The sequence below is a fragment of the Impatiens glandulifera genome, chromosome 8, assembly GCF_907164915.1.
Source record: "Impatiens glandulifera chromosome 8, dImpGla2.1, whole genome shotgun sequence".
Taxonomy (NCBI): domain Eukaryota; kingdom Viridiplantae; phylum Streptophyta; class Magnoliopsida; order Ericales; family Balsaminaceae; genus Impatiens; species Impatiens glandulifera.
Window position 1 is genome coordinate 34,783,957 of NC_061869.1, and position 27,972 is coordinate 34,811,928.

General features: G+C 26.9%; 4 non-coding genes and 10 pseudogenes across 4 annotated transcripts; 5 read left to right on the top strand and 9 right to left on the bottom strand.

Moving 5' to 3' along the window:
• The first annotated feature begins 201 nt into the window (after positions 1–201).
• Positions 202–320, top strand: LOC124913483. The gene has a single exon (XR_007096729.1). It is a non-coding gene; the product is annotated as a 5S ribosomal RNA (ribosomal RNA).
• A 1,047-nt stretch (positions 321–1,367) lies between these two features.
• On the top strand, positions 1,368–1,486 carry LOC124913539 (annotated as a pseudogene).
• Positions 1,487–3,457: 1,971 nt separating this feature from the next.
• LOC124913463 lies at positions 3,458–3,575 on the top strand. The gene has a single exon (XR_007096721.1). It is a non-coding gene; the product is annotated as a 5S ribosomal RNA (ribosomal RNA).
• Positions 3,576–4,653: 1,078 nt separating this feature from the next.
• Positions 4,654–4,772, top strand: LOC124913519 (annotated as a pseudogene).
• A 758-nt stretch (positions 4,773–5,530) lies between these two features.
• LOC124913514 lies at positions 5,531–5,653 on the top strand (annotated as a pseudogene).
• A 1,822-nt stretch (positions 5,654–7,475) lies between these two features.
• LOC124913515 lies at positions 7,476–7,598 on the bottom strand (annotated as a pseudogene).
• A 755-nt stretch (positions 7,599–8,353) lies between these two features.
• Positions 8,354–8,472, bottom strand: LOC124913520 (annotated as a pseudogene).
• A 1,069-nt stretch (positions 8,473–9,541) lies between these two features.
• LOC124913452 lies at positions 9,542–9,660 on the bottom strand. The gene has a single exon (XR_007096720.1). It is a non-coding gene; the product is annotated as a 5S ribosomal RNA (ribosomal RNA).
• Positions 9,661–11,623: 1,963 nt separating this feature from the next.
• LOC124913540 lies at positions 11,624–11,742 on the bottom strand (annotated as a pseudogene).
• A 1,037-nt stretch (positions 11,743–12,779) lies between these two features.
• LOC124913485 lies at positions 12,780–12,898 on the bottom strand. Its single transcript, XR_007096731.1, has one exon. It is a non-coding gene; the product is annotated as a 5S ribosomal RNA (ribosomal RNA).
• A 1,746-nt stretch (positions 12,899–14,644) lies between these two features.
• Positions 14,645–14,762, bottom strand: LOC124913523 (annotated as a pseudogene).
• A 1,739-nt stretch (positions 14,763–16,501) lies between these two features.
• Positions 16,502–16,620, bottom strand: LOC124913535 (annotated as a pseudogene).
• Positions 16,621–18,381: 1,761 nt separating this feature from the next.
• On the bottom strand, positions 18,382–18,500 carry LOC124913457 (annotated as a pseudogene).
• Positions 18,501–20,104: 1,604 nt separating this feature from the next.
• Positions 20,105–20,222, bottom strand: LOC124913469 (annotated as a pseudogene).
• Positions 20,223–27,972: the final 7,750 nt, after the last annotated feature.

Consider the following 27,972-nt stretch of genomic DNA (forward strand, 5'->3'; position numbering starts at 1 on the left):
AAAGAAAAAACGTGTTAATTTCGAAAGTTTTATTGATATTTAAGTTTTACAAATAAAAGTATGAAAACGGATCAATTTAAAGAAACCGTGATCGTAAATGGCCTTCGGTAGTTTAAAACTAGTGCATTTGAATTTCGTGAAATGGTTATTTTTTTATTTACATTATGATGTATCAAATGAATACATTGTTTATCATATCACGTGTGTGATCATAAAAGAACTAATGCACCGGATCCCATCAGAACTCCGTAGGTAAGCGTACTTGGGCGAGTGTAGTACTAGAATGGGTGACCCCTTGGGAAGTCCTCGTGTCGCACTCCTTTTTATTTTTTAAGAAACAACCAAATTCACTATTAAAATGGACTAAACTTATGAAACGTTAATGACACATTCATTTTTAATGTTTTAACGAAAAAAAACACAAAATAAAAGCGTGAAAACGTACAATCTAAAGAATAAACACGTTAATTTCGAACATTTAATTGATTTTTGATATATTTATTAAAAAAACACTAAATAAAAAACGCGAAAACCTACGATTTAAAAAAACGCGTTAATTTCAAACATTTTGATTGATTTTTGAAGTTTAAAAATAACAAAATATAAGCGTGAAAACCTGCGATTTATAGAAAAACGCGTTAATTTCAAAAAAATTTATTGCTTTTTCAAGTTTTAAAAAAAACACAAAATAAAAGCATTAAAACCTACGATTTAAAGAAAAAAACGCGTTAATTTCAAATATTTTAATTGATTTTTGATGTTTTTACGAAAAAAACACCAAATAAAAATGTGAAAACGTACAACTTAAAGAATAAAAATGTTAATTTGGAACATTTTAATTGATTTTTGATATACTTATTAAAAAAACACTAAATAAAAACGTGAAAACCTACGATTTAAAAAAAACGCGTTAATTTCAACATTTTGATTGTTTTTGAAGTTAAAAAAAACAAAATATAAGCGTGAAAACCTGCGATTTATAGAAAAAACGCGTTAATTTCAAAAAAAATTATTGATTTTTCACGTTTTATAAAAAAACACAAAATAAAAGCATTAAAACCTACGATTTAAAGAAAAAAAACGCGTTAATTTCGAACATGTTAATTGATATTTAAGTTTTTATAAAAAACATAAAATAAAAGCGTGATAACTTACGATTTAAAGAAAAAAACGCATTAATTTTGAATGTTTTTATTGATTCTTTAAGTTTTTACAAAATAAAAGCATAAAAACAGATCAATTTGAAGAAACCGTAGTCGTAAACAACATTCGTCAGTTTAAAACTAGTCCATTTCGAATTTCGTGAAATACTCATTTTTTTATTTACATTATAATGTATCAAATGAATACATTGTTTATCATATGACGGATGGGATCATAATAGCACTAATTCACCTGATCCCATCAGTACTCCGCAGTTTAGCGTGCTTGGGCGAGAGTAGTACTAGGATGGGTGATCCCCTGGGAAGTCCTCTTGTCGCACTCCTTTTATAATTTTTTTAAAAAAATGACCAAATTCACGATTAAAATGGACTAAACTTATGAAACGTTAATGACACATTCATTTTTAATATTTATACGAAAAAAAAACAAAACATATGCGTGAAAACGTACAATCTAAAGAATAAACATGTTAATCTCGAACATTTTAATTGATTTTTGATATATTTACTAAAAAACACAAAATAAAAACGTGAAAATCTATTATTTATAGAAAAACGCATTAATTTTAAACATTTAATTGATTTTTTAAGTTTTTACAAAAAACAAAATTGGAGCGTGAAAACTTGCGATTTAAAGAAAAACGCGTTAATTTCAAAAATTTTTATTCATTTTTTATGTTTTTACAAAAAAAAACACAAAATAAAAGCATGAAACCTACAATTTAAAAAATACGTTAATTTCAAACATTTTAATTGATTTTTGATATTTTTACAAAAAAAAACACAAAAAAAATCGTGAAAACATGCAATTTACAGAAAAAAACGCCTTAATTTCGAACATTTTATTTCATTTTTTATGTTTTTACAAAAAAAACACAAATGAAAAGCGTGAAAACCTACGATTTAAAGAAAAACGTGTTAGGATCTAGGTCGGCTAGAGGACCGGGGTCTGGCCGGTTAGCGCGTTACTCAAAGGGTGGTGATTAATCTGGTTAGAGATTAACACCGGGGTTCAATACTACACAAACTGTCACAAACCCTTGAACCAGGTTCAAGCGCGGAAGTGGTTTGTTTCAGGTTGAAGCGGGACACTCTTAGGATAGGCAGAACCGGTTTTGAGTAGGATAGGTTTGGAAGTTGCTGGGTCGGTTTTATAGCTTAGTGATTCGGTTTAAGTAGTGTAGAGTCGGCCAAAGCGATGTAAGTAGGTTATAAAGTAGAACTGGCAAAAAGTAAGTAACAAGACAGATTTTTATGGATGTTCGGAGATAAAACTCCTACGTCACCCCTTCCTCTCGAAACCGCGAGAAGGATATTCACAAAGGAATACAAACACAATCCGATCGAGACTTATTTCCTGCTCGATAACACCCGTACAATTTTAACCGAAATTGTAAAAATTACACTTCAACTTAGCACTTATGCTTTCTAGAGATAGAACACACTTTTTCACTTGTAGATTAAATGTTCACTGTGTCCCACATTTACTCCTCTTCAGCTACTCCTTTTATAGGTGAAATATGCCAACGGTCATATTTCATTTCCTTGAATTTGATTGGTTGAGCAGAGGTTCAGTGATTCAGACCTGGCGGTCTGTTCTTCCAGTATGTATGTCAAACTGGCTAGGTTTGTCTTTTACTCAATATGGTGACTGTCAGTTGGACAGTTGTCTATACTTGGAAGATCGTCTTTCTGATTTATCCTGAAGTGGAAAGATCTTGTAGGACGGTCTTTTGCAGTCTGCAGACTGTCCTCAGACTTGTATGAATATGGCAATGTTCAGTCTGTTCCTTTGGTATCATTCTCAACAGATACCCGTAGTATCTTCTTATGCTGGTCGGTTATTTGTCTTAACCGGATGTTTTCCGGTTATTGCTTTGGCTTCTGGTCGGTTAATGACCGACTATCTGGTGTTTCCGGCCTTCAGTTTTGACCTATCTTGCCTTCTTTGTGCGGTCATGTTTCTCATCTGTTTAGGTGTTTGACCAGTTGAGTTTCTCAACCGGCTCAGTACTTTGACCGGTCCGGTTCTTTGTCTGTTCTGCATAGGAAGTTTATTTGTGTTAAGTTTCTATTGACCGGTCTAATTTTATCTAACAAAACGAGTTAATTTCGAAAGTTTATTGATATTTTAAGTTTTTACAAATAAAAGTATGAAAATGGATCAATTTAAAGAAACCGTGATCGTAAATGGCCTTCGGCAGTTTAAAACTAGTGCATTTCGAATTTCGTGTAATAGTCATTTTTTATTTACATTATGATGTATCAAATGAATACATCGTTTATCATATCACGTGTGCGATCATACCAGCACTAATGCACTGGATCCCATCAGAACTCCGTAGGTAAGCGTACTTGGGCGAGTGTGGTACTAGGATGGGTGACCCCTTGGGAAGCCTCGTGTCGCACTCCTTTATAACATTTTTAAGAAACAACCAAATTCACTATTAAAATGGACTAAACTTATGAAACGTTAATGACACATTCATTTTTAATGTTTTACGAAAAAAACACAAAATAAAAGCGCGAAAAAATACAATCTAAAGAATAAACACGTTAATTTCGAACATTATAATTGATTTTTGATAATTTATTAAAAAAACACTAAATAAAAACGTGAAAACCTAAAATTTAAAAAAAACGCTTTAATTTCAAACATTTTGATTGATTTTTGAAGTTAAAAAAAACAAAATATAAGCGTGAAAACTTGTGATTTATAGAAAAACACGTTAATTTCAAAAAAAATTATTGATTTTTCAAGTTTTAAAAAAAACACAAAATAAAAGCATTAAAACCTACGATTTAAAGAAAAAACGCGTTAATTTTAAACATTTTAATTGATTTTTGAGGTTTTACAAAAAAACACCAAATAAAAATGTGAAAACGTACAACTTAAAGAATAAAAATGTTAATTTCGAACATTTTAATTGATTTTTGATATACTTATTTAAAAAACACTAGATAAAAACATGAAAACCTACGATTTAAAAAAAACACGTTAATTTCAAACATTTTGATTGATTTTTGAAGTTTTTAAAAAACAAAATATAAGCGTGAAAATCTGCGATTTAAAAGATAAACCATTAATTTAAAAAAAAAATATTGATTTTTTAAGTTTAAAAAAAACATAAAATAAAAGAATGAAAACCTACGATTTAAAGAAAAAACGCGTTAATTTCAAACATTTTAATTGATTTTTGATATTTTTACTAAAAAAACATGAAATAAAAGCGTGAAAACCTACTATTTACAGAAAAAACGCGTTAATTTGAACATGTTAATTGATATTTTATGTTTTTACAAAAAACATAAAAAAAGCGTGATAACCCACGTTAAAGAAAAAACGCGTTAATTTCGAATGTTTTTATTGATTCTTGAAGTTTTTACAAAATAAAAGCATGAAAACAGAACAATTTGAAGAATTTCGTGAAATACTCATTTTCTAATTTACATTATGATGTATCAAATGAATACATGTTTATCATATGACGGATGTGATCATAATAGCACTAATTCACCGGATCCGATCAGAACTCCGCAGTTAAGCGTACTTGGGCGAAAGTAGTACTAGGATGGGTGATCCCCTGGGAAGTTCTCGTGTCGCACTCATTTTTATAACTTTTTTAAAAAACAACCAAATTCACGATTAAAATGGACTAAACTTATGAAACGTTAATGACACACTCATTTTTAATGTTTTTATGAAAAACACACAAAATAACAGCATGAAAACGTACAATTTAAAGAATAAACACGTTAATATCGAATATTTTAATTGATTTTTGATATTTACTTAAAAAACAAAATAAAAGCGTGAAAACCTACGATTTAAAGAAAAAATGCGTTAATTTCAAACATTTTAATAGATTCTTTAAGTTTTTACAAAAAAAACAAAATTAAAGCTTGAAAACCTACGATTTAAAGAAAAAATGCGTTAATTTCGAAAAATTTTATTCATTTTTTATGTTTTTACAAAAAAAACAAAAAATAAATGTGTTAATTTCTAACATTTTAATTGATTTTTGATATTTTTTTACTAGAAAACACAAAATAAAAGTGTAAAAACATACAATTTACGGAAAAAACGCGTTAATTTCGAACATTTTGATTAATTTTTTATGTTTTTACAAAAACACTAAATAAAAGCGTGAAAACCTATGATTTAAAGAAAAAAACGTGTTAATTTCGAAAGTTTTTATTAATATTTTATGTTTTTACAAAATAAAAGTATGAAAACGAATCAATTTGAAGAAACCGTGGTCGTAAATGTTCTTCGACAGTTTAAAACTAGTCCATTTTGAATTTCGTGAAATAGTCATTTTTTATTTACATGATGTATCAAATGAATACATTGTTTATCATATGACGGATGCGATCATAATAGCACTAATGCACCGGATCCCATCAGAACTCCGTAGTTTAGCGTGCTTGGGCGAGAGTAGTACTAGGATGGGTGCATGATCCCCTGGGAAGTCCTCGTGTCGCACTCCTTTATATAAATTACTTAAAAACAACCAAATTCACGATTAAAATGTACCAAAATTATGAAACATTAATGATACTCTTTTTAATGTTTTTACGAAAAAATACAAAATAAAAGCGTGAAACATACGACTTAAAGGAAAAACACGTTAATTTCGAAAATTTAAATTGATTTTTGATGGTTTTTAAAAAAACACCAAATAAAAATGTTAATTTTGAATATTTTATTGATTTTTGATATATTTACTAAAAAACACTAAATAAAAACGTGAAAAACTACGATTTAAAAAAAACGGGTTAATTTCGAACATTTTGATTAATTTTTTAAGTTAAAAAAAACAAAATATAAGCGTGAAAACCTGCAATTTAAAGAAAAAAATGCATTAATTTAAAAAAAAATTATTCATTTTTTATGTTTTTTAAAAAAAAACACAAAATAAAAGTATAAAAACCTACGATTTAAAGAAAAAACGCGTTAATTTCAAAAAAATTAATTGATTTTTGATATTTTACTAAAAAAACATAGTATAAAAGCGTGAAAACCTACGATTTACAGAAGAAACGCGTTAATTTCAAACATTTTAATTGATTTTTGATATTTTTACTAAAAAAAACATAATAAAAGAGTGAAAACCTACGATTTACAGAAAAAATGTGTTAATTTCGAACATGTTAATTGATATTTTAAGTTTTTACAAAAAACATTATATAAAAGCATGATAACCTACAATTTAAAGAAAAATGTGTTAATTTAGAATTTTTTTTATTGATTTTTTAAGTTTTTACAAAATAAAAGAATGAAAACGGATCAATTTGAAGAAACCGTGGTCGTAAACGGCATTCAGCAGTTTAAAACTAGTTCATTTCGAATTTCGTGAAATATCATTTTTTTATTTACATTATGATGTATCAAATGAATACATTATGTAACATTGATATTCTTAAGGTTAAAAAAATGACTATTTCACGAAATCGAAATGAATAGTTTGTAAACTGCTGAATGCCGTTACGACCACGGTTTCTTCAAATTGATCCGTTTTCATTCTTTTATTTTGTAAAAACTTAAAAAATCAATAAAAAAACATTCTAAATTAAACACATTTTCTTTAAATTGTAGGTTATCATGCTTTTATATAATGTTTTTTTGTAAAAACTTAAAATATCAATTAACATGTTCGAAATTAACACATTTTTTCTGTAAATCGTAGGTTTCACTTTTTATATGTTTTTTAGTAAAAATATCAAAAATCAATTAAAATGTTTGAAATTAACGCGTTTCTTCTGTAAATCGTAGGTTTTCACGCTTTTATACTATGTTTTTTTAGTAAAATATCAAAAATCAATTAATTTTTTTTGAAATTAACGCGTTTTTTTCTTTAAATCGTAGGTTTTTATACTTTTATTTTGTGTTTTTTTTTAAAAAAACATAAAAAATGAATAATTTTTTTTAAATTAATGCTTTTTTTCTTTAAATTGCAGGTTTTCACGCTTATATTTTGTTTTTTTTAACTTAAAAAATTAATCAAAATGTTCGAAATTAACCCGTTTTTTTTAAATCGTAGTTTTTCACGTTTTTATTTAGTGTTTTTTAGTAAATATATCAAAAATCAATTAAAATATTCAAAATTAACATTTTATTTGGTGTTTTTTCGTAAAACCATCAAAAATCAATTTAAATTTTCGAAATTAACGTGTTTTTCCTTTAAGTCGTATGTTTCACGCTTTTATTTTGTTTTTTCGTAAAAACATTAAAAATGAGTATCATTAATGTTTCATAATTTTGGTACATTTTAATCGTGAATTTGGTTGTTTTTAAGTAATTTATATAAAGGAGTGCGACACGAGGACTTCCCAGGGGATCATGCACCCATCCTAGTACTACTCTCGCCCAAGCACGCTAAACTACGGAGTTCTGATGGGATCCGGTGCATTAGTGCTATTATGATCGCATCCGTCATTGATAAACAATGTATTCATTTGATACATCATAATGTAAAAAAAAATGACTATTTCACGAAATTCAAAATGGACTAGTTTTAAACTGTCGAAGAACATTTACGACCACGGTTTCTTCAAATTGATTCGTTTTCATACTTTTATTTTGTAAAAAACAAAAATATTAATAAAAACTTTCGAAATTAACACGTTTTTTTTTTAAATCATAGGTTTTCACGCTTTTATTAGTGTTTTTTGTAAAAAAAATAAAATTAATCAAAATGTTCGAAATTAACGCGTTTTTTCCGTAAATTGTATGTTTTTACACTTTTATTTTGTGTTTTCTAGTAAAAAAATATCAAAAATCAATTAAATGTTAGAAATTAACACATTTATTTTTGTTTTTTTTTGTAAAAACATAAAAAATGAATAAAATTTTTCGAAATTAACGCATTTTTCTTTAAATCGTAGGTTTTCAAGCTTTAATTTTGTTTTTTTTGTAAAAACTTAAAGAATCTATTAAAATGTTTGAAATTAACGCATTTTTCTTTAAATCGTAGGTTTTCACGCTTTTATTTTGTTTTTTAAGTAAATATATCAAAAATCAATTAAAATATTCGATATTAACGTGTTTATTCTTTAAATTGTACGTTTTCATGCTGTTATTTGTGTGTTTTTTCATAAAAACATTAAAAATGAGTGTGTCATTAACGTTTCATAAGTTTAGTCCATTTTAATCGTGAATTTGGTTGTTTTTTAAAAAGTTATAAAAATGAGTGCGACACGAGAACTTCCCAGGGGATCACCCATCCTAGTACTACTTTCGCCCAAGTACGCTTAACTGCGGAGTTCTGATCGGATCCGGTGAATTAGTGCTATTATGATCACATCCGTCATATGATAAACAATGTATTCATTTGATACATCATAATGTAAATTAGAAAATGAGTATTTCACGAAATTCTTCAAATTGTTCTGTTTTCATGCTTTATTTTGTAAAAACTTCAAGAATCAATAAAAACATTCGAAAATTAACGCGTTTTTCTTTAAATCGTGGGTTATCACGCTTTTATTTTATGTTTTTTGTAAAAACATAAAATATCAATTAACATGTTCAAATTAACGCGTTTTTCTGTAAATAGTAGGTTTTCACGTTTTATTTCATTTTTTTTAGTAAAAATATCAAAAATCAATTAAAATGTTTGAAATTAACGCGTTTTTTCTTTAAATCGTAGGTTTTCATTCTTTTATTTTATGTTTTTTTTAAACTTAAAAAATCAATATTTTTTTTTAAATTAATGGTTTATCTTTTAAATCGCAGATTTTCACGCTTATTTTGTTTTTTAAAAACTTCAAAATCAATCAAAATGTTTGAAATTAACGTGTTTTTTTAAATCGTAGGTTTTCATGTTTTTATCTAGTGTTTTTAAATAAGTATATCAAAAATCAATTAAAATGTTCGAAATTAACATTTTATTCTTTAAGTTGTACGTTTTCACATTTTTATTTGGTGTTTTTTGTAAAAACCTCAAAAATCAATTAAAATGTTTAAAATTAACGCGTTTTTTCTTTAAATCGTAGGTTTTAATGCTTTTATTTTGTGTTTTTTTATAAAACTTGAAAAATCAATAATTTTTTTGAAATTAACGTGTTTTTTCTATAAATCACAAGTTTTCACGCTTATATTGTTTTTTTTAACTTCAAAAATCAATCAAAATGTTTGAAATTAAAGCGTTTTTTTTAAATTTAGGTTTTCACGTTTTTATTTAGTGTTTTTTAATAAATATATCAAAAATCAATTATAATGTTCGAAATTAACGTGTTATTCTTTAGATTGTATTTTTTCGCGCTTTATTTTGTGTTTTTTCGTAAAAACATTAAAAATGAATGTGTCATTAACGTTTCATAAGTTTAGTCCATTTTAATAGTGAATTGGTTGTTTCTTAAAAATGTTATAAAAAGGAGTGCGACACGAGGACTTCCCAAGGGGTCACCCATCCTAGTACCACACTCGCCCAAGTACGCTTACCTACGGAGTTCTGATGGGATCCAGTGCATTAGTGCTGGTATGATCGCACACGTGATATGATAAACGATGTATTCATTGATACATCTAATGTAAAAAAAAATGACTATTACACGAAATTCGAAATGCACTAGTTTAAACTGCGAAGGCCATTTACGATCACGGTTTCTTTAAATTGATCCATTTTCATACTTTATTTTGTAAAAACTTAAAATATCAATAAAACTTTCGAAATTAACTCGTTTTGTTAGATAAAATTAGACCGGTCAATAGAAACTTAACACAAATAACTTCCTATGCAGGAACAGACAAAGAACCGGACCGGTCAAAGTACTGAGCCGGTTGAGAAACTCAACTGGTCAAACACCTAAACAGATGAGAAACATGACCGCACAAAGAAGGCAGATAGGTCAAAACTGAAGGCCGGAAACACCAGATAGTCGGTCATTAACCGACCAGAAGCCAAAGCAATAACCGGAAAACATCCGGTTAAGACAAATAACCGACCAGCATAAGAAGATACTACGGGTATCTGTTGAGAATGATACCAAAGGAACAGACTGAACATTGCCATTCATACAAGTCTGAGGACAGTCTGCAGACTGCAAAAGACCGTCCTACAAGATCTTTCCACTTCAGGATAAATCAGAAAGACGATCTTCCAAGTATAGACAACTGTCAACTGACAGTCACCATATTGAGTAAAAGACAAACCTAGCCAGTTTGACATACATACTGGAAGAACGACCGCCAGGTCTGAATCACTGAACCTCTGCTCAACCAATCAAATTCAAGGAAATGAAATATGACCGTTGGCATATTTCACCTATAAAAGGAGTAGCTGAAGAGGAGTAAATGTGGGACACAGTGAACATTTAATCTACAAGTGAAAAAAGTGTGTTCTATCTCTAGAAAGCATAAGTGCTAAGTTGAAGTGTAATTTTTACAATTTCGGTTAAAATTGTACGGGTGTTATCGAGCAGGAAATAAGTCTCGATCGGATTGTGTTTGTATTCCTTTGTGAATATCCTTCTCGCGGTTTCGAGAGGAAGGGGTGACGTAGGAGTTTTATCTCCGAACATCCATAAAAATCTGTCTTGTTACTTATTTTTGCCAGTTTACTTTATAACCTACTTACATCGCTTTGGCCGACTCTACACTACTTAAACCGAATCACTAAGCTATAAAACCGACCCAGCAACTTCCAAACCTATCCTACTCAAAACCGGTTCTGCCTATCCTAAGAGTGTCCCGCTTCAACTGAAACAAACCACTTCCGCGCTTGAACCTGGTTCAAGGGTTTGTGACAGTTTGTGTAGTATTGAAACCCCGGTGTTAATCTCTAACCAGATTAATCACCACCCTTTGAGTAAGACGCGCTAACCGGCCAGACCCCGGTCCTCTAGCCGCGACCTAGATCCTAACACGTTTTTCTTTAAATCGTAGGTTTTCACGCTTTTCATTTGTGTTTTTTTTGTAAAAACATAAAAAATGAAATAAAATGTTCGAAATTAAGGCGTTTTTTCTGTAAATTGCATGTTTTCACGATTTTATTTTGTGTTTTTTTTTGTAAAAATATCAAAAATCAATTAAAATGTTTGAAATTAACGTATTTTTTTAAATTGTAGGTTTCATGCTTTTATTTTGTGTTTTTTTTGTAAAAACATAAAAAATGAATAAAAATTTTTGAAATTAACGCGTTTTTCTTTAAATCGCAAGTTTTCACGCTCCAATTTTGTTTTTTGTAAAAACTTAAAAAATCAATTAAAATGTTTAAAATTAATGCGTTTTTCTAAATAATAGATTTTCACGTTTTTATTTTGTGTTTTTAGTAAATATATCAAAAATCAATTAAAATGTTCGAGATTAACATGTTTATTCTTTAGATTGTACGTTTTCACGCATAGTTTTGTTTTTTTTTCGTATAAATATTAAAAATGAATGTGTCATTAACGTTTCATAAGTTTAGTCCATTTTAATCGTGAATTTGGTCATTTTTTTAAAAAAATTATAAAAAGGAGTGCGACAAGAGGACTTCCCAGGGGATCACCCATCCTAGTACTACTCTCGCCCAAGCACGCTAAACTGCGGAGTACTGATGGGATCAGGTGAATTAGTGCTATTATGATCCCATCCGTCATATGATAAACAATGTATTCATTTGATACATTATAATGTAAATAAAAAAATGAGTATTTCACGAAATTCGAAATGGACTAGTTTTAAACTGACGAATGTTGTTTACGACTACGGTTTCTTCAAATTGATCTGTTTTTTATGCTTTTATTTTGTAAAAACTTAAAGAATCAATAAAAACATTCAAAATTAATGCGTTTTTTTCTTTAAATCGTAAGTTATCACGCTTTATTTTATGTTTTTATAAAAAACTTAAAATATCAATTAACATGTTCGAAATTAACGCGTTTTTTCTTTAAATCGTAGGTTTTAATGCTTTATTTTGTGTTTTTTTATAAAACGTGAAAAATCAATAATTTTTTTGAAATTAACGCGTTTTTTCTATAAATCGCAGGTTTTCACGCTTATATTTTGTTTTTTTTAACTTCAAAAATCAATCAAAATGTTTGAAATTAACGCGTTTTTTTTAAATCGTAGGTTTTCACGTTTTTATTTAGTTTTTTTAATAAGTATATCAAAAATCAATTAAAATGTTCCAAATTAACATTTTTATTCTTAAGTTGTACGTTTTCACATTTTATTTGGTGTTTTTTCGTAAAAACATCAAAAATCAATTAAAATATTTGAAATTAACGCGTTTTTCTTTAAATCGTAGGTTTTAATGCTTTATTTTGTTTTTTTTATAAAACTTGAAAAAGCAATAAATTTTTTTGAAATTAACGCGTTTTTCTATAAATCGCAGGTTTTCACGCTTATATTTTGTTATTTTTAAACTTCAAAAATCAATCAAAATGTTTGAAATTAACGCGTTTTTTTAAATCGTAGGTTTTCGCGTTTTTATTTAGTGTTTTTTTAATAAATATATCAAAAATCAATTAAAATGTTCGAAATTAACGTGTTTATTCTTTAGATTGTACGTTTTCACGCTTTTATTTTGTGTTTTTTTCGTTAAAACATTAAAAATGAATGTGTCATTAACGTTTCATAAGTTTAGTCCATTTTAATAGTGAATTTGGTTGTTTCTTAAAAAATAAAAAGGAGTGCGACACGAGGACTTCCCAAGGGGTCACCCATTCTAGTACTACACTCGCCCAAGTACGCTTACCTACGGAGTTCTGATGGGATCCGGTGCATTAGTTCTTTTATGATCACACACGTGATATGATAAACAATGTATTCATTTGACATCATAATGTAAATAAAAAAATAACCATTTCACGAAATTCAAATGCACTAGTTTTAAACTACCGAAGGCCATTTACGATCACGGTTTCTTTAAATTGATCCGTTTTCATACTTTTATTTTGTAAAAACTTAAAATATCAATAAAACTTTCGAAATTAACACGTTTTTTCTTTAAATCGTAGGTTTTCATGCTTTTTGTGTTTTTTTTTGTAAAAACATAAAAAATCAATTAAAATGTTCGAAATTAAGGCGTTTTTTCTGTAAATTGTATATTTTCACGATTTTATTTTGTGTATTTTAGTAAAATATCAAAAATCAATTAAGATGTTCAAAATTAACGTATTTTTTTTTAAATTATAGGTTTTCATGCTTTTATTTTGTGTTTTTTTGTAAAACATAAAAAATTTCGAAATTAACGCCTTTTTCTTTTAATTGCAAGTTTTCACGCTTTAATTTTGGTTTTTGTAAAAACTTAAAAAATCAATTAAAATGTTTAAAATTAATGCGTTTTTCTATAAATAACAGGTTTTCAGTTTTTTTTTGTGTTTTTTTAGTAAATATATCAAAAATCAATTAAAATGTTCGAGATTAACATGTTTATTCTTTAGATTGTACGTTTTCACGCTTATGTTTGTGTTTTTTTCTTAAAAATATTAAAAATGAATGTGTCATTAACGTTTCATAAGTTTAGTCCATTTTAATCGTGAATTTGGTGGTTTTTTAAAAAGTTATAAAAAGGAGCGCGACACGAGGACTTCCAGGAGATCACCCATCCTAGTACTACTCTCGCCCAAGCACGTTAACTGCGGAGTAGATGGGAGGGTGAATTAGTGCTATTATGATCGCATCCGTCATATGAAAAACAATGTATTCATTTGATACATAATAATGTAAAAAAAAAATAAGTATTTCACGAAATTCGAAATGGACTAGTTTTAAACTACGGAATGTTGTTTACGACCACGGTTCTTCAAATTGATCTATTTTCATTCTTCTTTTTTGTAAAAACTTAATGAATCAATAAAAACATTCGAAATTAATACGTTTTTTCTTTAAATCGTAAGTTATCACGCTTTTATTTATGTTTTTTATAAAAACATAAAATATCAATTAACATGTTCAAAATTAACGCGTTTTTTCTGTAAATTGTAGGTTTTCACGCTTTATTTTATGTTTTTTTAGTAAAATTATCAAAAATCAATTATAATGTTTGAAATTAACGCGTTTTTTCTTTAAATCGTAGGTTTTAATGCTTTTATTTGTGCTTTTTTATAAAACTTAAAAAATCAATAATTTTTTTTTGAAATTAACGCCTTTTTTCTATAAATCGCAGGTTTTCACGCTTATATATTTTTTTTAAACTTCAAAAATCAATCAAAATGTTTGAAATTAACGCGTTTTTTTTAAATCGTAGGTTTTCACGTTTTATTTAGTATTTTTTTAATAAATATATCAAAAATCAATTAAAATGTCCGAAATTAACATTTTTATTCTGTAAGTTTTATGTTTTCACATTTTTATTTGGTGTTTTTCGTATAAATATCAAAAATCAATTTAAATATTTAAAGTTAACGCGTTTTCTCTTTAAATAGTAGGTTCTCACGCTTTTATTTTGTGTTTTTTTCGTAAAAACATTAAAAATGAGTGTCATTAATGTTTCATAATTTTGGTACATTTTTATGGTGAATTTGGTTGTTTTTTAAGAAAGTTATAAAAAGGAGTACGACACGAGAACTTCTTAGGGGGTCACCATCCTAGTACTACTCTCGCCCAAGCACGCTAAACTGCGGAGTTCTGATGGGATCCGGTGAATTAGTGCTATTATGATCGCATCCGTCATATGATAAACAATGTATTAATTTGATATATCATAATGTAAATAAAAAAATGACTATTTCACGAAATTCGAAATGGACTACTTTTAAACTGCCGAATGTTGTTTACGACCACAGTTTCTTCAAATTAATCTGTTTTCATGCTTTGATTTTGTAAAAACTAAAAAAATCAATAAAACCATTCGAAATTAATGCGTTTTTTCTTTAAATTGTAAGTTATCAAACTTTTATTTTATGTTTTTTGAAAAACTTAAAATATTAATTAACATGTTCGAAATTAATGCATTTTTTTCTGTAAATTGTAGGTTTTCACGCTTTTATTTTATGTTTTTTTAGAAAATATAAAAATCAATTAAATTTTTTGAAATTAACGTGTTTTTCTTTAAATTGTAGGTTTTCATTCTTTATTTTGTGTTTTTTATAAAACTTAAAAAATCAATAAATTTTATTGAAATTATCGCGTTTTTTCTATAAATCGCAGGTTTCACGCTTATATTTTGTTTTTTTTAAACTTCAAAAATTAATCAGAATGTTCAAAATTAACGGGTTTTTTTTAAATCGTAGCTTTTTACGTTTTTATTTAGTGTTTTTTTAGTAAATATATCAAAAATCAATTAAAATGTTCGAAATTAACATTTTTATTCATTAAGTTGTACGTTTTCACAATTTATTTGATGTTTTTTCGTAAACACATCAAAAATACATTTAAATTTTCGAAATTAATGTGTTTTTCCTTTAAATCGTACTTTTCACGCTTTAATTTTTTTTTTTTTTTCGTAAAAACATTAAAAATGAGTGTCATTAATGTTTCATAATTTTGGTACATTTTAATCGTGAATTTGGTTGTTTTTTAAGAAAGTTATAAAAATGAGTACGACACGAAAACTTCTTAGGGGGTCACCCTTCGTAGTAATAATTACGGAGTTCTGATGGGATCCGGTGCATTAGTGCTGGTATGATCGCACACGTGATATGATAAAACTATTTTCATTTGATACATCATAATATAAAAAAAATGACTATTTCACGAAATTCGAAATGGACCAGTTTTAAACTATCGAAGGCCATTTACCACCACGGTTTCTTCAAATTGATTCGTTTTCATACTTCTATTTTGTAAAAACTTAAAATATCAATAAAAACATTCGAAATTAACAGTTTTTTTCTTTAAATCGTAGGTTTCACGCTTTTATTTTGTATTTTTTGTAGAGACATAAAAAATTAATTAAAATATTCGAATTAACGTGTTTTTTCTGTAAATTGTATGTTTTCACGATTTTATTTGTGTTTTTTAGTAAAATATCAAAAAATCAATTAAAATATTCGAAATTAACGCATTTTTTTAAATCGTAGGTTTTCATGCATTAATTTTGTGTTTTTGTAAAACATAAAAAATGAATAAAATATTTCGAAATTAACGCGTTTTTTCTCTTAAATCGCAAATTTTCACGCTTTATTTTTGTTTTTGTAAAAACTTAAAAAATCAATTAAAATGTTTAAAATTAACGCGTTTTTTTTTTAAATAATAGGTTTTCACGATTTTATTTTGTGTTTTTTAGTAATATATCAAAAATCAATTAAAATGTTCGAGATTAACATGTTTATTCTTTAGATTGTATGTTTCACGCTTATTTTTGTGTTTTTTTCGTAAAAACATTAAAATGAATGTGTCATTAACGTTTCATTAGTTTAGTCCATTTCAATCGTGAATTTGGTTGTTTTTAAAAAAAGTATAAAAAGGAGTGCGACACGAGGACTTCCCAGGGGATCACCCATCCTAGTACTATTCTCACCCAAGCATGCTAAACTGCGGAGTACTGATGGGATCCGGTGAATTAGTGCTATTATTATCGCATCCGTCATATGAAAACAATGTATTCATTTGATACCATAATGTAAGTAAAAAAATGACTATTTCACGAAATTCGAAATGAACTAGTTTTAAATTGCCGAATGTTGTTTACGAGCAATGTTTCTTCAAATTATCTGTTTTCATGCTTTTATTTTGTAAAAACTAAAAAAATCAATAAAACCATTCGAAATTAATGTGTTTTTTCTTTAAATCGTAAGTTATCAAACTTTTATTTTATGTTTTTTGTAAAAACTTAAAATATTAATTAACATGTTCGAAATAAATGTATTTTTTCTGTAAATTATAGGTTTTCACGCTTTTATTCTATGTTTTTTTTAGTAAAAATATCAAAAATCAATTAAAATCAATTAAAATGTTTGAAATTAACGTGTTTTTCTTTAAATCGTAGGTTTTCATTCTTTATTTTGTGTTTTTTTATAAAACTTAAAAAATCAATAAATTTTATTGAGATTAACGCGTTTTTTCTATAAATCGCAGGTTTTCACGCTTATATTTTGTTTTTTTTTAAACTTCAAAATTTAATCAGAATGTTCGAAATTAACGCGTTTTTTTAAATCGTAGTTTTTTCACGTTTTTATTTAGCTTTTTTTAGTAAATATATCAAAAATCAATTAAAATGTTCAAAATTAACATTTTTATTCTTTAAGTTGTACGTTTTCACATTTTTATTTGATGTTTTTTCGTAAACACATCAAAATCAATTTAAATTTTCGAAATTAACGTGTTTTCCTTTAAATCAAGCTTTTATTTTGGTTTTTTCGTAAAAACATTAAAAATGAGTGTCATTAATGTTTCATAATTTTGGTACATTTTAATCGTGAATTTGGTTGTTTTTTAAGAAAGTTATAAAAATGAGTACGACACAAAAACTTCTCAGGGGGTCACCCATCGTAGTACTAACTACGGAGTTCTGATGGGATCCGGTGCATTAGTGCTGGTATAATCGCACACTTGATATGATAAACAATGTTTTCATTCGAGACATCATAATATAAATAAAAAATGACTATTTCACGAAATTTGAAATGGACCAGTTTTAAACTATCAAAGGCCATTTACCACCAGGTTTCTTCAAATTGATCTGTTTTCATAATTCCTATTTGTAAAAACTTTAAAATATCAATAAAAACATTCGAAATGAACACGTTTTTCTCTAATCGTAGGTTCTTTTCACGATTTTATTTTGTATTTTTTGTAGCAAACATAAAAAACTAAATTAAAAATATTCGAAATTAACAGTGTTTTTTTTCTGTAAATTGTATGTTTTCCCACATTTTTATTTTGTGTTTTTAGTAAAAATATCAAAAAATCAATTAAATATCTCGAAATAACGCATTTTTTTAAATCGTAGGTTTTCATGCATGTATTGATTTGTGTTTATTGTAAAAACATAAAAACTGATAAAATATTTCGTAAATTAACCGCTGTTTTTTCTTTAATCGCAAGTTTTCACGCTTTAATTTTGTTTTTTAAAAACTTAAAAAATCAATTAAAATGTTTAACAATTAACGCGTTTTTCTTAAAATAATAGGTTTTCACGATTTTTATTTTGTGTTTTTTTAGTAAATATATCAAAAATCAATTCAAAATGTTCGAGATTAACATGTTTATTCTTTAGATTGTACGTTTCCACGCTTATGTTTTGTGTTTTTCGTAAAAACATTAAAAATGAATGTGTCATTAACGTTTCATAAGTTTAGTCCATTTCAATCATGAATTTGGTGTTTTTTAAAAAAGTTATAAAAAGGAGTGCGACACGAGGACTTCCCAGGGGATCACCCATCCTAGTACTACTCTCACCAAGCACGCTAAATTGCGGAGGTACTGATGAGATCCGGTGAATTAGTGCTATTATGATCGCATCCGTCATATGAAAACAATGTATTCATTTGATACATATATGTAAATAAAAATGACTATTTCACGAAATTCGAAATGGACTAGTTTAAACTGCCGAATGTTGTTTACGACCACTGTTCTTCAAATTGATCTGTTTTCATGCTTTTATTTTATAAAAACTAAAAAAATCAATAAACACATTTGAAATTAACGCGTTTTTTTCTATAAATCGCAAGTTATTACGCTTTTATTTTATATTTTTTTATAAAAACTTAAATATCAATTAACATGTTCGAAATTAACGCGTTTTTTTCTGTAAATTGTAGGTTTTCACGCTTTTATTTTATGTTTTTTAAGTAAAAATATCAAAATTCAATTAAAATGTTTGAAATTAGTGCGTTTTTCTATAAATCACAGGTTTTCACGCTTATATTTTGTTTTTTTTAAACTTCAAAAATTAATCAGAATGTTCGAAATTAACGCGTTTTTTTTAAATCGTAGCTTTTCACGTTTTTATTCAGTGTTTTTTAGTAAATATATCAAAATCAATTAAAATGTTCGAAATTAACATTTTATCATTAAGTTGTACGTTTTCACATTTTTATTTGACGTTTTTTTCGTAAACACATCAAAAATCAATTTAGATTTTCGAAATTAACGTGTTTTTCCTTTAAATCGTACTTTTTCACGCTTTTATTTTGTGCTTTTCGTAAAAACATTAAAAATGAGTGTCATTAATGTTGTATAATTTTGGTACATTTTAATTGTGAATTTGGTTGTTTTTTAAGAAAGTTATAAAAATGAGTACGACACAAAAACTTCTCAGGGGGTCACCCATCGTAGTACTAACTACGGAGTTCTGATGGGATCCGGTGCATTAGTGCTGGTATGATCGCACACGTGATATGATAAATAATGCTTTCATTTGACATCATAATATAAATAAAAAATGACTATTTCACGAAATTCGAAATGGACCAGTTTTAAACTATCGAAGGCCATTTACCACTACAGTTTTCTTCAAATTGATCCGTTTTCATACTTCTATTTTGTAAAAACTTAAAATATCAATAAAACTTTCGAAATTAACACGTTTTTCTTTAAATCGTAGGTTTTCACGCTTTTATTTTGTATTTTTTTTTTCTGTAAATTGTATGTTTTCACAATTTTATTTTGTGTTTTAGTAAAAATATCAAAAAATCAATTAAAATATTCGAAATTAACGCATTTTTTTAAATCGTAGGTTTTCAAGCATTTATTTTGTGTTTTTTGTAAAAACATAAAAATGAATAAATATTTCGAAATTAAAGCGTTTTTTCTTTAAATCGCAAGTTTTCACGCTTTAATTTTGTTTTTTTTTTTAAAACTTAAAAATCAATTAAATTTAAAATTAACGCGTTTTTCTTTAAATAATAGGTTTTCACGATTTTTATTTTGTGTTTTTTAGTAAATATATCAAAAATCAATTAAAATGTTCAAGATTAACATGTTTATTTTAGATTGTACGTTTCCACGCTTATGTTTTGTGTTTTTGTCGTAAAAACATTAAAAATTAATGTGTCATTAACGTTTCATAAGTTTAGTCCATTTCAATCGTGAATTTGGTTGTTTTTTAAAAAAGTTATAAAAAGGAGTGCCACACGAGGACTTCCCAGGGGATCACCCATCCTAGTACTACTCTCACCCAAGCACGCTAAACTGCGGAGTACTGATGGGATCCGTTGAATTGTGTTATTATGATCGCATCCGTCATATGATAAACAATGTATTGATTTGATACATCATAATGTAAATAAAAAAATGACTATTTCACGAAATTCGAAATGGACTAGTTTTAAACTGCCGAATGTTGTTTACGACCACTGTTTCTTCAAATGATCTGTTTCATGCTTTTATTTTGTAAAAATTAAAAAAATCAATACATTTGAAATTAACGCGTTTTTTCTTTAAATCGTAAGTTATCACGCTTTTATTTTATGTTTTTTATAAAACTTAAAATACCAATTAACATGTTCGAAATTAACGTGTTTTTTCTGTAAATTGTAGGTTTTCATGCATTTATTTTTGTTTTTTGTAAAAACATAAAAAATGAATAAAATATTTCGAAATTAACGCGTTTTTTCTTTAAATCGCAAGTTTTCACGCTTTAATTTGTTTTTTTTTTTATAAAAACTTTAAAAATCAATTAAAATGTTAGATATTAAAGCGTTTTTTTTCTTTAAATCGTAGGTTTTCACGCTTTTATTTTGTGGTTTTTAGTAATATATAAAAAATCAATTAAAATGTTCGAAATTAAGGTGTTTATTTTTTAAATTGTACGTTTTCATGCTTTTATTTTGTGTTTTTTTTCGTAAAATCAATTTAAATATTCAAAATTAACGGTTTTTCCTTTAAATCGTACGTTTTCACGCTCTTATTTTGTATTTTTTCGTAAAACATTAAAAATGAGTGTGTCATTAACGTTTCATATGTTTGGTCCATCTTAATCATGAATTTGGTTGTTTTTAAAAAAAGTTATAAAAAGGAGTGCGACACCTAGTACTACTCTCGCTTAAGCACACTTAACTGCAGAGTTCTGATGGGATCCGGTGCATTGGTGTAGGTATGACACCCGTCATATGATGAACAATGTATTCATTTGATACATCATAATGTAAATAAAAAATTACTATTTCACGAAATTCGAAATGGACTAGTTTTAAACCGACGAAGACCACTTACGACCAAGCTTTCTTCAAATTGATCCATTTTCATGCTTTTATTTTAAAAAACTTAAAAAATCAATAAATTTTTTTGAAATTAACATGTTTTTTCTTTAAATCGTAGATTTTTACGATTTTATTTTGTGTTTTTTTATAAAAACTTTAAAAATCAATTAAAATGTTCGAAATTAACGCTTTTTTTTCTGTAAATTTAGGTTTCACGCTTTTATTTTGTGTTTTTTAGTAAAAATATTAAAAATCAATTAAAATATTCGAAATTAACGCAATTTTTTTTAAATAGTAGGTTTTCATGTTTTTATTTTGTATTTTTTTGTAAAAACTTAAAAAATAAAAATAAAATCGAAATTAACGCGTTTTATCTTTAAATCTCAGGTTTTCACGCTTTAATTTGTTTTTTTTTAACTTAAAAAATCAATTAAAAAATTCGGAATTAATGCGTTTTTTCATTAAATCGTAGATTTTCTCGCTTTATTTTGTGTTTTTTAAGTAAATATATCAAAAATCAATTAAAATGTTTGAAATTAACGTGTTATTCTTTAAATTGTACGTTTTACCATTTTTATTTGCGATGTTCTTTTCGTAAAATAATCAAAATCAATTAAATGTTCAAATTAACATGTTGTTCCTTCTTAAATCGTACATTTTCCTCGCTTTTATTTTGCGTTTTTTTTTCGTAATAACATTAAAAATGAGTGTGTCCTTTAACGTTTCATAGGTTTGATCCATTTTAATCATGAATTTGGTTGTTTTTTAAAAGTTATATAAAAAGGAGTTGTGACACGAGGACTTCCTAATGGTTCACCATCATAGTACTACTCTCACCCAAGCACGCTTAACTGCAGAGTCTGAAAAAAAAGGTTATTAATTTTTTTAGACATAATTTAATATTATTATTTGTCCAATTACTATACTAGAACTATATATATTTTTTTAAATATTTAACGAGATTAGTACAATAATATTTTTGTTCTTCTCCTATTCGGGTTTTTGTATTAACTATATACAGTTAAAATTTTATATTACAATAATTAATACTTATGGTTAAAAAACATTAAATTATTAGGGTGAGCAAACGGATAAAATTGAAATGTTTTGTCCGATTCGTATTGCATTCAAACGAAATTTATTCAATCACAAATTCAAATCATTTTACTAATTATTACGGATCGGATATGAATTTGATTGAATGAAATATGATTTAAATTAAAGATGGTTTGAATCATCCAAACTAAAAAATGTTTATAATTTTTTTATGTGTCAACTTGATATTATTGAATAATTTGTTTTTATAATTAATTAATTAATTTTATTTGTATTTAATTAAAAAAATAAAAAATTGAATTAAATATATTATATATAAGTTATTTTTATTTATTTTTATATATCTAAGAAAAAGAGATATAATTTAATTGAATATTAGTTATAATTTGTACCAAATAAAATATCATCCCAATTAGAGGAGAGAAACCCGTACATAAGAAAAAATAATTAATTCAAATTATTTGGATAAATAAATTATCCAAAACCAATTCAATTTAATTCAAACTGAAATAATTAATCCAATTTTATAATTTAACTCTATTTAATTTTGGATTAATCCGTCAAATACTTAGGTAGGTAATTAAATTTGATTCCAATTTATATAATTCGAGAATGTGGTAATCAAATTATAATTTGATTTTTTTAGAAATTCATGTTTAAATTAGTTAAAAAAATTATTTCTTAAAAATAGAGTCGTCAATTAATTTTTTTTTAAATCAATAAAAATTGCATATGTGTACAAACATATTAGCTAGAGTTTTCTTTTAGTTTGTACTTTAGTGATACTTGATAATGAGCTTTCGCGCTTCATCCTCCGTATCCGTTTTGAAAACGGTTATACTTATAAATTTGGCTTTTGAAAACCGGTTATATAACGTTTAGTTTAACCAACTATTTTTTCAGTTCGAAGCATGCATAAGATTTGTGTATTATTTAAAAAATTGTAATAACAATTATTTAAATGCTAGTACATATTGCTGATAAAAACTGAGGAGGAAAGTACCTAAAGAAAATCAGTATAAAAGGCATTAGAGTTTTAAAATAAATTCTAAATGAGAATTTGTTAAAATATTTTGTGGAAAATCCCTAAAATAGTTTAAAGTCATTTTCTAATTTTCTGGGATTTTTCAAAAATAATTTTGGGTTTCAAAATTACAAAAATAATTTTGGAATTTGAAAATGGGAACCAAACATGCCTTATGACCGATGTCCTAGGTCCTGTGTTCGTTTTATCGGTCAAGGGCTAATAACCCTAGGTCTTGGGTCTAGAGCCTCTCGGTCGGGGCTTAGGATCCTCGGTCCTAGCTGTAAAGCATCAGTCTAGGTGCTAAGGACTCTCGGTCCTAGGCTAGAATTCTCGGTCAGGTGCCAGAATTCTCGGTTGGACCTCTCAGTCCCAAGTGAAAGTTATCGGTCCTAGGTTTAGGAGTTCTCGATCGGGTGCGAGACTCCTTGTCCTAAGTTTGACCTCTCGTTCGGATGTAAAAATCCTCGATCGGACCTCTCGGTTTTATCTGAAGAACATTGGTTAGACCTCTCGGTCCTTGATGAAGAACACGGATCGGATCTCTCGGTTCTAGATAAAACCTCGATCCTAGGTTAAGTTTCTCTAACGTATCTACCGGTCTTCTAAAACATCAAAATTACAGTTTTTGAATTTTGATGGAGGTTTGGGTTCTTCGATCCTAGGGCCTGGGTAGCTTCACAAAACTCTTAGAAACATTTAAAACATAATCTAAAGTTAAGAAATTTATAATCAAAACTCATGTTTTTAGTTTTAAAGTTGTTTTAAAGTGTAAAGAATTCTAAACGTTTAAATTGGAACACGTGTCGAGAGATGTCAAAGAGAACAAAGTAAGGTTAGTTTTAAGTATAAGTACTTGATCACGTCATTTTTATATTCATAGAAGTGCGTCTCTTTTTGTGGAGATAAATGAAACAATAAATAAGCTAAATATAATAGAATGAATAAGGTTTGAAAAACTCAAAATGATTTTTCTTTCATTATATTATCTAAAACTACACCAGTCCCTTTATTATAAACCTTTGGGTAAGCAATTATTTTCTAAATTAATAAGATATTATATAATTATATATATATATATATATATATATATATATATATATATATTATATAAATATTTTAACTTTTCTAAAAGATTATGTTTTAATATCTGTGTGGAAGGATGAACTTCAGTACCCTCCCACGGTTTCGATTCCCCGGATGCGCATTTGTTAAGATTCTCAAACAAATTGAAATCATCAAAATAAAAAATAATTTAAACTTTCCTAATATGAACTATTATTCACCTATTTCCTAAATATTGTCGAAAATTAAACTTAAACGAATAATCAAAGTTTGGTTTTTAAAAATTAGTTAACATCCGAAAATTAAGGAGAATCAGACAGAAATTTATCGTCAACTTTCTCAAATTGTTTCTCTAACTTGAAACAAGGAGAAACATCTACAGTGGATTTCTCAAAACCATAGACTATATGTGACGGGTGGGACTCAATACAAAAACTTTTTATATTATTGCATTCTCACAAAAACAAAATTAATAATTCTCTAGACATTATCTAATATTTATTATTCGGCAAATTAACTAAACTATCTAAAATGAGAAAAAACAATTTTTTAAAATATATTTAACGAGATCCGGTCAATAATATTTGCTCTTAACTAAACAATCTAAAATGATAAAAACAATTTTTTAAAATATATTTAACGAGATCCGAGCAATAATATTTGCTTCTGGATCGTGTCAAAGTTTGTATGAAGCTATTTAACCTTAACATTTTATATTACAATAATTAATACAAAAGGTTACAAAAATTAAATTATTATTTCTCAGACTCATTATATATAAATTGTAACATATTAGGGTGCTAAACGTGTAAAACTGATCTATATTGTATCCAAATTAAATTTAATTTAATTCGTAATTCAAACAATTTTATTAATTATTAAGGGTCGATATAATTTGATTGAATATAATTTCACAATCTTAACTAAAAAATATTTATATTTTTGTAAGTGTCAACTTGATATTATTAATAATTAATTTTCATAATTAATTAATTTATTTTATTTGTATTTAGATTAAAAAAAAAATAAGTTAAGTATATTATATATATATATATATGAATTTTTATTTTATTTTTATTTATATTTTATATATCCAAAAAAAAAAAGACTGTAATTAATTTTAAAATTTTGTTTCATAATTCATAACAAATAAAATATCATTCCAAAGTTTTAACAATTATAAAACAGAAATTGTTGCCAGAGATCTATGGATCTGTAGGAAAGAATGAATGAACGGACTCTGAGCATTTGTTAGGGGAGAGAGAAATTCGTTCGCAAGAAGAAAAATAAAATATTTTCATTCAAATTATTTTAAATAAATAAAGATTATTCAAATTAAATTCAAATTTAATTCAAATCGAAATAGGGAATCCAAATTTGTAATTCCAATTAATTCAAATCGAAATAGGGAATCCAAATTTGTAATTCCAATTTGTGGTTCGAATTAAGTTCGTTAAATACTTGACCCTACACATAATTCGCTAAATACTTACCCTACACATAATTATATTATTCACATACATATACATAGTGTATATACTATGTGAATAGTATAATCATGTTACAATTTCATATGGTTTATAACACCAAAATGATTTGGACAACCACATACTTCAATAACAATCACCTTATCATACATGTTGACATACACAGAAATAAAAATTAATAATTCTTTATTTTGCCACAAACATAGGGTAATTCTTCAAGAACAACTATTAACCCGAGAAAATCTTAAATAACTTTTATTATCTACTTTCTTAAAATCGGCTACTAATTATAACTAAGGAAACTCAAGATGAACTTCCTCGATTTTTTTTTGGCAAGAATGATAATATTATCAACATGTTATAATATTGTCATCAACTAATAAATTTTTTCATAAAAAATTTCATGTTCGACCATTGTATATGTTTGAAAATCACCCGCCCGATTGTTTTTCAAAAAGAAAATAAATAATAAATATTTTAAATTATCTTCGATTTTTGAAATAAAGAATAAATCAATCAGGGCCTTAAAAAAAAAATGACTTCAGAGTGGCTACCTTATTGTTTCTCACAAAATTAAGAAAATAAATATTAACGTGTAAAACAATAACGATTTTAGTAAAAAAATTCCTTAGATGTTCGGTGTTGGTTATACGTGAAAAAGAGCATTAACGATACGTCTCACGTGACCCTTCCAAAACAGAGGGTCTCTACTTCCTATATTTTTGGTATTATCTTAGAAATATTTTTACACTTATAAATATTTTTTTGGTCAATACCCTATTCGGTCTAAAATATCAAACTTATGTCATATCATATGTTTTAAGGATAACAAGGATAATTGAAAAGAAAACAAAACGAATGCCTTGAATAGGGATGTAATGTGAAAATCGGAAAAAGAATCAAAAATGAAAATTATTTTTTTGTGGTCTCAAATTAATTTTGTGAACACAAAAAAAATCGATTTCATAATTTTTGGGATTTAAAAGTCCAATTGTGGACATGAAAAGAAAAATAGAAATTTTGAAAATAAGCCAAACAGGACAATAAGTAAAAAAATATTTTATTTTTGTTAAAATTATTTATTATTTATTTTGGGATTTAAAGTCTTTGAAACACAAAAATAAGAAAATAAATTAAAGATACAAAAGAAATAGGGCTAAAGTTGTGTCAAATTGGGTCTCGGTATAGAGAGAAGTCCGATTCGCTAATCCGAGTCTCCAACATCGGTCGCTAGCATCGGTTGCGGGCAAGAAGTTATCGGGAAAAAACTAGGCTAGAGGCCTAATCTTTCGGTCGTGCGCAGGGAAACAAATTCCTTGGTTGAAGGAGAGAAGTCTCTACTTTATTAGTTATTTTCACAGTCGTGTGGTTGGGAAATGTTTTGGATCGCGTGCCTTGAGAAATTCTAGGTCATACGCTTAGTCGAAAAATAGGCCGAGTGGAGATTTTCTTGGACACTTTGGTCAAAATTCAAGTCATCGTTCGCGAGGACAAGAGAGACACGGTCTGGACCATCTTCAACTACCAACCTATGGTTGAAAATGAGTCAAACCGCTCGCGAGCCAACTCAGTAAAAGTTTGACTCGAGCTTAACTTTGACCAAGTTTTGAGTCGACCTCGAGTCGACTCATCTAATATTCGAGTCGAGCTCAAACATATATAATACTGCTCGATGTTTGTCAAATGTTTTCGAGCCTAATAATATATAATATATTTTTTTTTAATTTATTTAAATATTAAAATCTAAAATAATACTTTTTTCACTCTCTATCTACATGGCCTTTCATATTCTCTAATTAATCATATTAGCATTTAGCCCGTGCATTTGCACGAATAATAATATAAAAATCGTGAAAAAAATTACGGATAACATTTTTAATTTTATTTTTAACCGTTTTAAGTTTATGGGTGGGTCAACTCACAATTCGACCCAAGTATCCATTTACTCAACATCATTATATATTAGTTAGTTAAAAGTTGAACTTATATTAATATTAAATGTCCCGCGTTTATCAAATTTGGTGTTGAATTTAAAATATAAAGTCTATGTAGCCTAGTTGGTTAAAGAGTTGTACTTATTTTGTTAGGTTGCAAGTTCGAAACATACCTTTAGCATTTTTAATTGTTATTTTTAACCGTTTCAAATTAAAACGGGTCA